The sequence below is a fragment of the Carassius auratus genome, chromosome 15 (genome assembly GCF_003368295.1).
Source record: "Carassius auratus strain Wakin chromosome 15, ASM336829v1, whole genome shotgun sequence".
Classification (NCBI taxonomy): domain Eukaryota; kingdom Metazoa; phylum Chordata; class Actinopteri; order Cypriniformes; family Cyprinidae; genus Carassius; species Carassius auratus.
In genome coordinates, this window is record NC_039257.1 from 19881217 (window position 1) to 19890720 (window position 9504).

The following is a 9504-nucleotide window of genomic DNA, read 5'->3' on the forward strand; positions in this document are numbered from 1 at the left end:
TTTTTTTCATGGTTGAAATAAAATAGCCTACATTCTGATGTTCATTCATGTTTATGTCGTGCTTAATTAAATATGAAAAGATTACAGTGCAATCATCAGTAAGTACAGGCAATACAGTGATCTGTCATGACATACATTGAAGAGCTACAAAACGGTATTTATAGTTTGAATTAATTTTTATTTATTTTTTTTTTTAATCAAATTTAAAAGCCGAGATATTGTTTCATACCGGAAGCAACCTGTTCTGTCTTGTATATTGGCTTGTTGTCAGTTTCCACTTTGCTCCACGATGTATTTTTTACTGTCAAATCAAATCACCTTATTTATATAGCGCTTTAAACAATAAAAATTGTGACTGTAAGCAACTGAGCAACATTAATTAGGAAAACAGTGTGTCAATAATGCAAAAGGACAGGTAAAGGTAGTTCATCATTGAATTCATTTACGTTTCAATTTTTTCCATTTATTTATTTAAATGGGACAGTGCATATTCATGAACGTACAATCAAAGTTGAACGTAAATACGCCGGATTTAGCACAATGCCAATTTCCATCCGTAGTCCCAGACATAAACAAATACAAACCAAAAAACAAACAGACAATATACATAAACAAATATACATATATAGCTAAATAAACAATAAAAGTTCCTATACCTTATTGTACTTATTGTAATATTAATTTAAAATGCATAAATGCCTGTACATAGACATCCCAAAGTGCTTATTATAAATACATATATAAAACTACCTATCAAATTTTACCTGCATACTTAATGAATACATTTTTGATTATTATTCAGCCATCTTTTAAGATGTTTCTTAAATGAAACAAAAGTGGGGCTCTCTCTAATTACCGTTGGTATACTATTCCAATTTGTGCAGCCTTTAATAGAGAGGGCATTTTGTGCAAATGAAGATTTTCTAAATAGTACTTCACAATCCCCCCGGGTAAATGATCTAGTCATATCAGTTCAGTTTAAATATTATCTGTGCCATCATTTCCAATCAAGTCAACGATATCCCTGTAAATTAAATGACCCCAACTAAGCAAGTCAGAGGCGACAGCGGCAAGGAACCAAAAACTCCATCGGTGACAGAATGGAGAAAAAAATCAGGCTCAGTCGGGGGGTTGGGACAGTTCTCCTCTGACCAGACAAAACCAGCAGTTCAATTCCAGGCTGCAGCAAAGTCAGACTGTGTTTGTTTGTCTTTTGTTTGTTTTTAACCATATATTAGATATCATAACAGCAAAAAAAGTACTAATGAAATATATCCGATTTATTAGTTGCTTTATAATAAATAAATCAAATTGCACATTTTGCATTACCATCAATCCAGAAAGATCTTTTTTGGGCCTGTATTGTGAAGAAGATCTCTGTTTCTCTGTGGGAATAGTGCACAGGCTCATGGGAACACAGCGTTGAGTATTTAGACATCATGATTCGTATAAAGTTTTCATTCCACTCTAACGCGTAAGACCAACCATTATAATAGCAAAACAAAGTATAGTAAAATAAGTTGTATAGATTTCTATCCATCAACATATTGGGAGAGCACGGATTATTGAATATCTCTTCACAACCGCTTCACATCACTGTTTAACAAAGAGGACATTTAAAAAGGAATTATTCAGCTAATACTGTCAAATGTATCGTACTGTAGTATAGCCTACTGTATTGGATTGATCAACATGAAGAATCTTTCTGCTCAAAATATTTTATTCACAGACTTCAAACTGAATGGTTTCTACAGTCTAGGGGAATGGAGGCCTTTTTTATTTATCCCCTTCTTTTTGATGTTTTTATTGTCCATCACTGCAAATTCTATTCTTTTATATTTAATCATAGGTCAAAAGTCTCTGCATTCTCCCATGTATGTACTAATAGGTTTAATGGCTGTTGTAGACTTAATCTTACCTATATTTTTTGTACCCAACATGCTTGTTAGCTTTCTATTCAACTGAGGTGGGATATCCCTAGTTGGTTGTTTGATACAAATGTTTTCAATCAATCAATCACCTTTATTTATATAGTGCTTTAAACAAAATACATTGCGTCAAAGCACTGAACAACATTCATTTGGAAAACAGTGTCTCAATAATGCAAAATGATAGTTAAAGGCATTGAATTCAGTTATGTCATCTCTGTTCAGTTTAAATAGTGTCTGTGCATTTATTTGCAATCAAGTCAACGATATCGCTGTAGATGAAGTGACCCCAACTAAGCAAGCCAGAGGCGACAGCGGCAAGGAACCGAAACTCCATCGGTGACAGAATGGAGAAAAAAAACCTTGGGAGAAACCAGCCTCAGTTGGGGGGCCAGTTCTACTCTGACCAGACGAAACCAGTAGTTCAATTCCAGGCTGCAGCAAAGTCAGATTGTGCAGAAGAATCATCTGTTTCCTGTGGTCTTGTCCTGGTGCTCCTCTGAGACAAGGTCTTTACAGGGGATCTGTATCTAGGGCTCTAGTTGTCCTGATCTCCGCTATCTTTCAGGGCAGTAGAGGTCCTTTCTAGGTGCTGATCCACCATCTGGTCTGGATACGTACTGGATCCGGGCGACTGCAGTGACCCTCTGATCTGGATACAGACTGGATCTGGTGGAAAGTAATGATGTAGAAAGTACGGTGTTATGTGAAGTGTTTCCGGTTCCAGTTTACCTAATTAATGCAGCCTAAAAATCCTTTAACGGATTTGGATATTAAAAGCATATTAGTATGTTATGTGTATGCCAGGTTAAAGAGATGGGTCTTTAATCTAGATTTAAACTGCAAGAGTGTGTCTGCTTCCCGAACAATGTTAGGTAGGTTATTCCAGAGTTTAGGCGCCAAATAGGAAAAGGATCTGCTGCCCGCAGTTGATTTTGATATTCTAGGTATTATCAAATTGCCTGAGTTTTGAGAACGTAGCGGACGTAGAGGAGTATAATGTAAAAGGAGCTCATTCAAATACTGAGGTGTAAACCATTCAGGGCTTTATAAGTAATAAGCAATATTTTAAAATCTATACGATGTTTGATAGGGAGCCAGTGCAGTGTGGACAGGAACGGGCTAATATGGTCATACTTCCTGGTTCTAGTAAGAACTCTTGCTGCTGCATTTTGGACTAGCTGTAGTTTGTTTACCAAGCGTGCAGAACAACCACCCAATTAAGCATTACAATAGTCTAACCTTGAAGTCATAAATGCATGGATTAACATTTCTGCATTTGACATTGAGAGCATAGGCCGTAATTTAGATATATTTTTGAGATGGAAAAATGCAGTTTTACAAATGCTAGAAACGTGGCTTTCTAAGGAAAGATTGCGATCAAGTACCACACCTAGGTTCCTAACTGATGACGAAGAATTGACAGAGCAACCATCAAGTCTTAGACAGTGTTCTAGGTTATTACAAGCAGAGTTTTTAGGCCCTATGATTAACATCTCTGTTTTTTCTGAATTTAGCAGTAAGAAATTACTCGTCATCCAATTTTTTATATCGACTATGCATTCCATTAGTTTTTCAAATTGGTGTGTTTCACCGGGCTGCGAGGAAATATAGAGCTGAGTATCATCAGCATAACAGTGAAAGCTAACACCATGTTTCCTGATGATATCTCCCAAGGGTAACATATAAAGCGTGAAGAGTAGCGGCCCTAGTACTGAGCCTTGAGGTACTCCATACTGCACTTGTGATCGATATGATACATCTTCATTCACTGCTACGAACTGATGGCGGTCATATAAGTACGATTTAAACCATGCTAATGCACTTCCACTGATGCCAACAAAGTGTTCAAGTCTATGCAAAAGAATGTTGTGGTCAATTGGGTCAAACGCATCACTAAGATCCAATAAAACTAATAGAGAGATACACCCACGATCAGATGATAAGAGCAGATGAGAAGAGAATGTTTTGCATTCATTATGTTGGTGCATTTCAGTCTACTTTGCCTTTGTGGATGGCACTGGATCATTACTTTGCAATATGTAAACCTCTTTACTATCATAAATACATGGCAATCCCTAGCTTTCTAAAGTTTGTTGTTGTCCCACTAATCAGAAATGGATTCCTGAATATCAGCATGGTCTCTATGGCTGGAAAACTAACATTCTGTGTAACAAATGTTATTGATCACTGTTTTTGTGAACACATGGCATTGGTTCAGCTAGCATGTGGAGATATATCTATTAATAACTTAGTAGGACTTTTGACAGCTTTGCTGATACCAACTTTTGACTTTATTCTTGTTACTGGTTCCTATGTTGTGATTTTTGTCTCTGTGTTTAAATCTGGCAAGGGCCAAATGAAGGCCATAAACACTTGCATTACTCACATCATTGTCATGACAAGTGGTTTGAGTTTTGCCCTGATTGCATTCATGTCATACAGAATAAGAAATAATTTTTCTACTAACAGTCGTGTGTTTGTGAGCACAATGTATTTACTTTTCCCAAGTTGATTTAACCCGATTGTTTATGGAGTGAGAACAAAATAAATAAGACAAAAGTTTATTCAGTTTCTCTGTTTTGCCACGGGGTTTACATCCCGTGGTAACTTAAGATTTACATAAGCTCCAGTCTGAATCCAGAACATCTGAGAAGAGATGATGCTGACCCCTCAGAGGACCCCAGATGATGCTAAACCTGAAACAACATACAGAACTAACAAATATTGCTACTTACTATGCAATCTTACTGTGCAATACTATGCTACTTACTATGCAATCACATTATAATTGCTGTTCATAGTCTGGTTGATTAGGTTTTGTATAAATTTTTCAGTAAATTCCTGTCATATGCACAAACTGATCACCACTTATAAGCTACTACTAAATATTGTAGAAACGTAATTTTCTGCAAAAAAGTGTGGTAAAAAAATTCAAGGCACTTCAGAGTCTATAACTTTTAATATTTTTGAGCATTATCAAATCTGGTTGCTAAAAAGTAAAGCCCAAAGTGTCCTGGCTAACAGGTTAAGAGAATGGTTTCAGAAACATCATAGTTGGGCACATCACATGCACAGACTGACACTTGGTTAGAGACTGCCCGTGACTTGGGGTAGGCATTGTGGGGCTTTGTCATCCCAATATATTTTCTCATCCGTTCTTCCTTAGAGGTATGTTTTCTTGGGTTTGAATAAGCACAGCTAATTCAGCGAAAGTGGGTGGTTGGGTTTCTCTTTTATTCAAGTTGAAGATCAGCAATGAGACGATTGTCCCAACACCCTCTGCAGAATTGTTTCAGAAGGTAATGATCATATTCACTTTGTGCTATGCCATCTCGCCTGATTACTGCACTCAGAATGATTTGTAAGCGGTGGAGATAGTCTGATGGTTTGTCTCTCTGATTTTGTAGAGTGCCCATGAGTTTGGCCAACAACTCGTCTCCATCCTCGACCGAACCATATACAGACTCTAAAGCTTTAGATACACAGCAGGGAGGGCTGGAGGGCACACATGTTTTACATGTCAGCCATTTGAGGTAAAGAATGTCAAGGATTTTTCGTGTTCTGTGCAAGTCAGAGATGGAAGGGTCATTTAACAAGAAGTCTACATTTGCACGCCAGGTGTCGAGATCTGGTTCGTTTGGAGGATGAGGAGACCTCCCTCTGAAAACTCTCAGACGGACTGAGGTTTGCTGTGACAGTGTAGCTTTGCTTGTTTTCACTACATGTCCAACAACTATTCTTTGGACACTGGGTGGGTCCACAATATTTGTGGGGAAAGCAGGACAGGTTGTCACAGTGATATCATCGGTGGTGGTTTCTGGGGAAGGAGACACAAATGTAGTTTTATACTTGGTTGGGTTTTTAAGTTCTGAGCTTTGAGTTTCTGAATGAATTGGGGTTTGGAGTCTGGGAGCAATATATTGGTGGTAGGATGATGGCTTCTGCACCTTGGGAGTCACTGCTAGAGCCACGGCAACTCACATGTTGAGATTATTCTTGATCTGAATTTTCAGAATGGGTTTCTCAGAGTTTCTCCAATTCCTCTTGAAGCACACTTTGGAAAGGCCTTCCACTCTCTTTGGCAATGGCCTTCAATTCCTCCAGATACCCTTCAGTGGCAGAGCAGCTAGCAGTTTTAGTGTAGACAGTGGCTAAGGCGCACCTGGAAGGTAACATCTGGGTCAGAGAGACTCCCCAAAGTTAAGGGTAGGAAAGGAAATGGCATTTCTGTGATACTCTAAAGATGGTTCATCAATGATGATGCTGACCCCTCAGAGGACCCCAGATGATGCTAACCCTGAAACAACATACAGAACTAACAAATATTGCTACTTACTATGCAATCTTACTGTGCAATACTATGCTAGTTACTATGCAATAACATTATAATTGCTGTTAATAGTGTTCATAGTCTGGTTGATTAGGTTTTGTATAAATTTTTCAGTAAATTCCTGTCATATGCACAAACTGATCACAAACAGAATGGGTTTCTCAGAGTTTCTCCAATTCCTCTTGAAGCACACTTTGGAAAGGCCTTCCACTCTCTTTGGCAATGGCCTTCAATTCCTCCAGATACCCTTCAATGGCAGAGCAGCTAGCAGGTTGAGTGTAGACAGTAGCTAAGGCGCACCCGGAAGGTAACATCTGGGTCAGAGAGACTCCCCAAAGTTAAGGGTAGGAAAGGAAATGGCATTTCTGTGATACTCTAAAGATGGTTCATCAATGATAATATTACAGGTAGTTGAACCATATCTCTGCAGGTACGTTTCCAGCTCATTGTCTAATTCAGTTAACCATTGTCCATTGTCACGGTTGAAAAATACTAAGTTGTTTCTCATGTTTTACCAATTTCCCTTCTGTTTCTTTAACGCTGCAAGAACTGGCTCGCCAAATTTTTTTGTAGCACACATGACTACAATCTGCATAAAGCACTATCTAATACCTTGGGCTAGATCAAAAGTCTATGTACGCTCTTAACCAGCATTGCAACAAGACAAGGGTCATGACGACAAGAGACAGAACTATGATTGAAAAGGTAAGTATTTTATCTTTATGATTTATTGTATTCAAATGTTTTCTTGGGAAAAAACAACAAGAGGTAAAACCCCAAAATTGCAGCAATGAAAAAAACAACAATAACAATATAATTCACAACAACGAACCCTTTTTGATAAACTTGAAATAAAGCTGTTTTAATTCAATTACTCTTTGTGTATTATTTAATTCTGTAGTTTGGTTAGCTGTATAAATTTAAACAACCTTTTATTTTTACATACAGATGGTATAACCCATTTACACAAATCACAATTTTATAACATTTTGAATGCTTTTCCACTTTTTCATGCACACGTCCTCTGAATAGAAACATTATCTTGTTAGCAAAAAGTAGCTGTATATTAGGGGGAAAATAGTTGTAAAAAACAACGGGAAGGCCGCGGGTCAATAAACTTGTATGTGACTCAAAAGTGAAATGTGTATTAACAACACACTTTTCCAGGCAAGGTCATTTTTATTGCAGTCTCAATAGAAATATGAACTTGTGTCATATAGCTCTGGGTGACTGCTCACTGACAATATCAGTCGTTCCTCCATGTTAAATGAGTGACTCCGGGTGGGCCTACCGTCACAGCTGCACAAAAAGCATAATTTACGGCAGATGCTCAATACGCGTCATTCACGTGAATGAGGCGAATTCGTATATACCATGCCACGCTAAACGCCTCATTGGTGTCGCAAGACCTCCAGATGCACATAAACATGTCTTTATATTGACTTAACATTGAAATCTTTCATGCCAGATGCTCTATTTGCGTTTGGTGTGAACGCAGCATTAGTCAATAAACACAATCAAAACTATTTAACTAACATTTTCTTGTTAACGATGCTCCAAACTATGCATTTAAATAATTAATCTAGTATTCCTCACTTACTTTCTTGACTTTAGAACTGCGATTGACATGAATCACTGCCATGACATAGACTACATTACCCAGAATGCATATGTTCATACTGTATGTAGTTCTGCCAGCTCGCGGTTGCGCTAGGTGCTTTCACTTTCGTGTGGTCCAGGGCCATGAGAATTGCCATCCTTTGTTAATCCTACGCTAGTCTTGTGTGTAGAAGTGCTGTTTGCGTTCTTAACGCATTTATTGCAGTTGTGGCGAAGTTGTTATAATTGTTTTATTCCCTACTGCTATACTGCTGATGCCGCTATGGCGTTCCATAAGTGTTCCTGAAGTAACCATCTACTGTATATACTTTAGTTATTGCCTTGCAAATAACTGCAAACATGATATTTAATGTATAGTTCACCTGTTTTGGCACTTTTCACCATTTGGAGATTTATGGCATTCATGCAAGTTCATTTATAGTGTTAGTGGATTTTAGTTGTACTGCGGGTTATTTCTTTATGCGTCTGTTTGTTACCATAGCCTACATGTTTACTAATATACATTTTATTGTATTTTTTGTTTCTGATAACCACACAAACACACACACAAACACACCTATTCTGTCATATTGGTACCTGTAAACCCTCATCATCTCCATGTACCTTGACTCCTTCTCAATATACTCTCAAAATGCAGCATTGGATTTGCCTATTCCTTCTGACCGCGGAAGACTCAGTTGACGAGCAATTCGTAGTCAATTTCTGCTTTGGCTTTACAGAAAAAAAATTTGTTGGCAAAACTGAGCAAAAACAGACAATATCATGTCTAAATTATAATACAATATTAACTTCTTATTTACTGAACTGTCGTGTAAAATCACATTTGCACTTATGCTATTTTGGACAAACCACTCATGTGATTGCTCTCACAGCTCATGTGATATCGCTTATCATATGATTAATTTTTTTATTTTTTTTAATAAGGGTCAAAATCACTATAGAGTGCCTTCCAATCCTCACACCCATTTGCTTCATGTCATGTCATAAATAGTAGACACTCAAGTACTACAGAAACATATTAGCTGAGCTCCCACTATTTTTTTTTTTTTTTTATAATTATGGGCCATTATTCAAAGCATAAATCATAAAAAAATGTCCACCCTGTAATATATTACTGTTATATACAGTGGGGCTCGAAAGTTTGGGCACCCTTTGCAGAATCTGTGAAAATGTGAGTAATTTTCAAAAAATAAGAGAGATCATACTGAATGCATGTTATATTTTATTTAGTACTGTCATAAGTAAGATATTGTACATAAAAGATATTAACATTTAGTCCACAAGACAAACAAAAATGCTGAAATTATTAAAATAACCCCACTCAAAAGTTTGGGAACCCTTGGTTCTTAATACTGTGTTTTGTTACCTGATGATCCTCGACTGTCTTTCTGTTTTGTGATGGCTGTGCATGAGTCCTTTGTTTGTTCTGAACAGTTAAACTGAGCAGCGTTCTTCAGAAAAATCTTTAAGGTCCTGCAGATTCTTCACTTTTCCAGCATCTTTGCATATTTGAACCCTTTCAAGCAGCGACTTTATGATTTTGAGATACATCTTATCACACTGAGGACATTTGAGGGACTCAAACACAACTATTTGAAAAGAATCAAATAAATAAAGCTGGCT

At 37.3% G+C, this 9504-nt stretch overlaps 1 pseudogene; it reads left to right on the forward strand.

The window, feature by feature from the left end:
- Positions 1-1692: 1692 nt before the first annotated feature.
- Positions 1693-4554, forward strand: LOC113114612 (olfactory receptor 52K2-like; annotated as a pseudogene).
- Positions 4555-9504: the final 4950 nt, after the last annotated feature.